The 6,102-nt window shown below is 37.6% G+C and overlaps 1 pseudogene; it reads right to left on the bottom strand.

Annotated features, from left to right (window-relative positions):
- Positions 1 to 4,484: 4,484 nt before the first annotated feature.
- LOC126001207 (60S ribosomal protein L23a-like) lies at positions 4,485 to 4,932 on the bottom strand (annotated as a pseudogene).
- Positions 4,933 to 6,102: the final 1,170 nt, after the last annotated feature.

Here is a 6,102-nt window from a genome sequence, read left to right as displayed (position 1 = left end):
AAAATTTAACTTTGTGCCTATATTGACTATATATTAAGTAATTCTCTTGAACAGAAATCAAATAAACACAAAGAAATTATTTTATAATTACTTTATTATTAAATAATCTAATGATTGGTCTATTTGTGAGCCAAACCCATATGTTACGGCTGAAATTGAAATTTTTCCCATGGTACACCAGACAATATCTCACGGCACACTAGTTGTAAAACCCTGCTCTTGAGGACCATTATACTAATTTATGTTTATGTGTTCCTAAAATAACAGTAGTTATCTGCAGGATAAACATAGTTTTCTCTGAATTTCTGAGGTTGGGTTTTTTTTTTTTTTTTTTGTCTAGTTGCTTAGGGTAAAAATTGAAATTACTGTTGAAACTGCAAATGTTTATAACGTTATTTACTGAATTTTCTGACTGGTATTTTTACTTGAAAGTATTTTATAATGATAAAATTGGAAAATATTTTCTATTTTGAAAAGATATAGCAAATTCTTGGTTATCGGTTCTTATTTGAGAAACATTTTCTATTCTGACTACTTTGATATTACATAATAATGTAAACTCAACGTTCAAACAGCTTTTAAATTTTTGTTTGTTTTGGGACCATACGTGGCAGTACTTGGATCATTCCTGGCAATGTTTCAGACCATATGTAGTTCTGGAGATTGATTTTAGGTTAGCTGCTGGCAAGCAAGAGCCCTATACTGTATATTCTCTCCAGGCCTAAATATGTAATAAAATATCTTGCTGAAAAGTTCAAAATTAAGATAGTTAAAGAATAGTTAAACCTTCATGTTTGTAGAAAAATATTTAACATTCCATGGTAATAAGTGGAAAGTATATTTCAAAAATTATTCCCTCTAGTAAATTAGTTTGTCAAAGGAACATGTTTGCTTTGGGATGGAAGGAGAGGTTGGTTCATATCTTGTTGGTGCTTACAAGTTACTCCTGCTCTTCCCTCAAAAATCACCCTATCAGGCTCCAGGGGGGCCATATGGGATGCTGGGGTTGGGGGTCGGAGCTGTGTCCGTCTAGGGTTGACCACATGCAAGGCAAATGCCCAACTGCTGTGCTATCGCTCTGGCCCCTTGTTCGCTGTTTGGTTGTTTGTTTTTTTTTTTGGGGGGGGGTCACACCTGGCACCACTCAGGGGTTACTCCTGGCTCTGTGCTCAGAAATCGCTCCTGGCAGGCTTGGGGGACCATATGGGATGCCAGATTCGAACCACCGTCCTGCAATGCAAGGCAAATGCCTTACCTCCATGCTATCTCTCAGGTCCCTCACACCCTTTTTGTCTGTTTGCTTTTTTTTTTTTTTTGGTCACACCCAGCAGTGCTCAGGGGTTACTCCTTACTCTACACTCAGAAATCGCTCCTGTCAGGCTTGGGGAACCATATGGGATGCTGGGATTCGAACTACCGTCCTTCTGCATGTAAAGCAAATGCCTTACCTCCATGCTGTCTCCGCCCCTCCCCCATTTGCTTTCTAAGTAAAATGTTTTTTTGTGATATTTTTTCCTCCAGTGACTTTATTCTCTGCCCATTTTTAAATAGTATTATGTATTGGTTTTCATTTAAACAAAACCTGTTATTTACCAGAAGTGTGATATGAGTCTTACACACGCTGTTTTGGGTTCTGTCCCTGGCACCCGTATATGGTTCCTTGAGCACAGCCAGAGATGACCCCTGACTGTAGCAGGTGGGGTAAGCCACAAGCATCACCAATTTAGCACCATGACTTCCCGCACCCCCCACCCCCACTACCAAAGAAAAATAAAAATGATTTGGAGTCAGAGACTCTTAAAATGTGCTTTACGAACATAAGTAGTCATCATAAGCTCTGGCTTTGTTTTTCTTGATGTACTGTAAAACATGTTTTTAAGATTATAGTCCATTCCATTCCTGGGTGGACCTTGGACTTTGCTTTTAGACCTTTAATGGATGTATGTAGTATCACTGTGTTCTTGTACTGAATGACATCACATCTTTGACCTCCACTTGCAGACTCGACCTCTTTTTTGTTGTTTCTTTGGGGGCACACCCAACAGTGCTCAGGGGGTACTTCTGGCAGGTTCAGAAGACCATGTCATCACGTGCAAGGCAAATACCCTACGCTACTTTCACTCTGGCCCCAGACTCAACCTCTTGAAAATTTAATGTCTAAATCATTTTTCACTAGTGACTTTAGTGTAATTATTGCAAAGTCAAAATATATGGTATAAATATATGAATAAACCATTTAAACACATCAGAGACTTCCGGTTACTTCTATTCTCAAATTGGACTAAGGATGAAAAAAGCAAGGCAGAGAGATTAAGCTAATGACAAGAACTTTACTATGGCGAGCAAATATCTTACTGTTGGATTGAAATGAAAAGTTCTTTTAAAGAAGAAAACTTGCTGAGCAAGAGTGATAGTACTGCAGGCGATAGGGCATTTGCCAACTTGGCTTTGATTTCTGGCAAACTTAAAAGACTGTAAGTGGAGTAAAAAAATAACTAATGAAGTATGTTTTAAATGAAGAAGCCACCTATAATATCACAAGCAACTTATGTGAAAATTTGAACTTTATTAAAGTTGGTGATCTAGATAATTAAAAATTTTACTTTTTTAAAAAGCTGTTGCTAAAATTTGTAGCCTATTGTCTAACTCTGGCTCATACATTACATTTTTATACATTAAAAAAAAACAGAAGTAAACATTTTATTTGGTGAATTTGAACAAAAAAGACAAAGGTTTGTATTCCAGTGTTGAGCTAGTGAATTTTAAATAACTTTTTCCTCAAAGAAAGTGCTGTGTTTTTACTTGATATTTATAGTGTTAAATAACTTCACCCTGACTGATTTTTCCTACCTATCAGAAGTCATGAAGCCTCGAGTTAAAAGCTAAATCAGCTTTCCCAAGAAAATTTATAATCCTAGCATTCATTCATTAAAATATATGCATATTAGTGATTGTAACTAACATTTAAAAACTCTTGTTTTATGTTGCCAATGCAGCAATCATATAGGCATTTTTTATTTGTAGAATTATACTTGACAATGAGGTATTTATTGAGGCTTGAATATTATGAATACCTAATATTGTAACTAAATCATTGTGCTGATATATATTATGCATATTCTTTTTTGGGGGGCACACCCAGTGATGCTCAGGGTTTGCTCCTGGCTTGGGGGACCACGTGGGACGCTGGCGATTGAACCACGGTCCTAGGTTAGCACGCGCAAGTCAAACTCCCTACCGCTTGTGCTATCCCTTCACCAGTGTCCAGTTTTATAACATTTTCAGTTAAAACTTTGACAAAAATATATTTCCTTTCAAGCCTGACAACCTCTGTAATTCTACTTATTTTATGCCAATAGATAAGAACACGCCCTGTATTGAAATATTAAAATCTCTACTATACCAAGACTGGAATTCAGTAACAATATAGCCTGTTATGATTCAGGCTTTTGTGAAAGCAGAAATATTCTTGAATATTTTAACTGGCAATTCAAATGCTCATTAATTTTTTTATGGCATCTGGAGTAGATGTAATTCAAAGTACAGTTTTAAGAAATGAGAGTAAGGTTTTAACTCAGTTCTCAATAGTTTCCTTTGGTACTTAGAAGAATAGAGAAATCAAAATGCTAGGGAGCTTCTAGCTTTAATTGATAATAGATGAATGAATGGCAGCAGCAATTTGTGAGCTAATGTACCACTCTCAGTGTTTGATAGTATAGTATGGATACAGTCAGATTTCTTTCTTTCTTTCTTTCTTTTTTTTTTTTTTTTTTTGCTTATGGGCCACACCTGGTGATGCTCAGGGGTTACTCCTGGCTATGCACTCAAATCACTCCTGGCTTGGGAGACCATGTTGGACAGTTCATCCTAGGTTAGTTTAGTGCATGCAAGACAAACGCCCTACCACTTGCGTCACCACTCCGGCCTCAAGGATACAGTCAGATTTTTATTGAGACTTGAAAGGATTCTGTGGTTGGTGGGTTTTTATTGGCCTCTTAAAAAGAGATGTATGCTTATGAGTTTTAAAGACACAGTATACAAAAGGAAAAAAGTAAATAATTTATTCTTCCAGAGATTTCTCCTAGAAAATACAGTTGTTTGCATAGTCTTACAGAAATTTTATTGTTAGTTTTATATATCTTCAAGTACATATATGCCACTATTGATAGTTTAAATGAAACATTCTGTTTTTGTTTGGTTATCTAGCTCTTAACTCCTATTTTAATGGCACCAGGATTTTTTTTTTTTAGAGTGGGGGGGGTTGTATTTTGGATTAACCAGCTAAACTATTTAGATCAGGGGTCTCAATTTACCTGGGGGCCGCAGGAGGCAAAGTCGGGGTGATCCTTGAGTGGAAAGTCAGTAGTAAGCCTTGAACATAGGGGGGTGTGACCCAAGCAACTCAAACAAAACAAAACAAGAAAAGATTCCTCTAGGGCAGGGACACAAAATGTACAGAGGGCCGCAAGTTTGAGACCCCTGATTTAGATTATCTCAATCTTACTGGCAATATCCAAAGCTTCATAGGAGCCTGCCAAACATGCCTTCTTCTCTCCATCAGGTCTAATCAGGATGTTGACCTTGGCAACACCAGTGTCATAGAGCTTCTTCACAGCCTGTTTAATCCAGTGTTTGACATCCAAAGTGAACACAAGTGTGTTGTTATCTTCTATCTCCTTCATGGCAGACTCAGTGGTCAGAGGGAATTTGATGATGGCATAATGGTCAAGCTTGTTTCTCTTGGGGCGCTCTTCTGCGGATATTTGGGTTGCCTTCTCAGCCTCAGAGTTTTGGGTCTTCAGAAGGTGAGTGATGTTCAGATCTTCTTTTGTGTCTGTGGACACTTTTAGGACTGTTCTTAGCCTTCAAAACTTTAGCTTTGGCTTCAGCTTTTGGAGGTACAGGAGTTTCCTTTTTGGCCTTCAGTGCCATCTTGTTAAAAAGTGTTCCTGAAGTCTCGACACCAAGATTTTATTATAAGGTTCTTTTGAAGAACATTTGTAGATACTTCTACTAAAAACATTGTTCGAATGATTTTATCCTTCTGTATATATTTAGATTACTTGATTCTGCCAGATTAGATAATTAATAAAATACATTTTTTCAGGCTCTCAAACTATTAATTTATTTTGTTTTTGTTTTGGGGCCACACCTGGTGACGCTCAGGGATTTATTCCTGGCTATGCTCCTGGCTTGAGGTACCATATGGGACTCTGGGGGATTGAACCGTGGTCCATTCTAGGTCAACTGCATGCAAGGCAAACACCCTACTGCTGAGCCACCACTCCAGCCCCTCAAACTATAATCTTATGCTTCCATTTAGTACTTTTGGGGGCAGGGGTCACACCAGGCAGCACCAGGGGTTACTACTGGCTCTGTGCTCAGAAATCACTCCTGGCAGGCTTTTGGGACTAAATGGGATATGGGAATCGGACCTGGGTCCATCCCAAGTCGGCCACATGCAAGGCAAATGCCCTACCACTGTGCTCTCTCTCTGGCCCCGTAGTATATTTTTCAATTTAAGAAATAATTTCTTTAAATTGAATACTGTAGGATATATGAAAATGCGATTTTTTTTATTGAATATGAAGGCAGGATATAGTTTTAATTATATAATTGCCCATTTAATTTTACCAATTGCCCCTATCTATAACTTCAAATTCCTATGTAGTTTCAGTGTAGTCTTGAGACTTCTCTGTTATTTAAGTTTGCTTAGAATTTATTTTAGGAAGAGAAAATACCTATTAATAGTGGCAAAATTCATTGTCCCACAAGTACATCTTATTTTCAAAATTAGTTTATTTCTGGGGCCAGGAAGATAGTACAGCCATAGGGCGTTTTGCCTTGAACGAAGCAGATTTAGGTGGTTTGAATCCCGGCATCCCATATGGTCCCCCGTGCCTGCCAGTAGTAACCCCCGAGCGTTGCCAGGTGTGACCAATAAACAAACAAAAAAATAGTTCATTTCTTAGAAAAGATTTGGATAATTTCTGAATTTTATTCCTCACTAGATCACAGTGCAGATAGTTTAATTCTCACACGTATTTCTCTTTAGTGATTTTTTTCTGGTCATAGTTGATAACTACCTAAAGAATAGGTATA

This window comes from Suncus etruscus, chromosome 2 (assembly GCF_024139225.1).
Source record: "Suncus etruscus isolate mSunEtr1 chromosome 2, mSunEtr1.pri.cur, whole genome shotgun sequence".
Taxonomy (NCBI): Eukaryota; Metazoa; Chordata; class Mammalia; order Eulipotyphla; family Soricidae; genus Suncus; species Suncus etruscus.
This window is presented reverse-complemented; position numbering and strand designations above follow the sequence as displayed.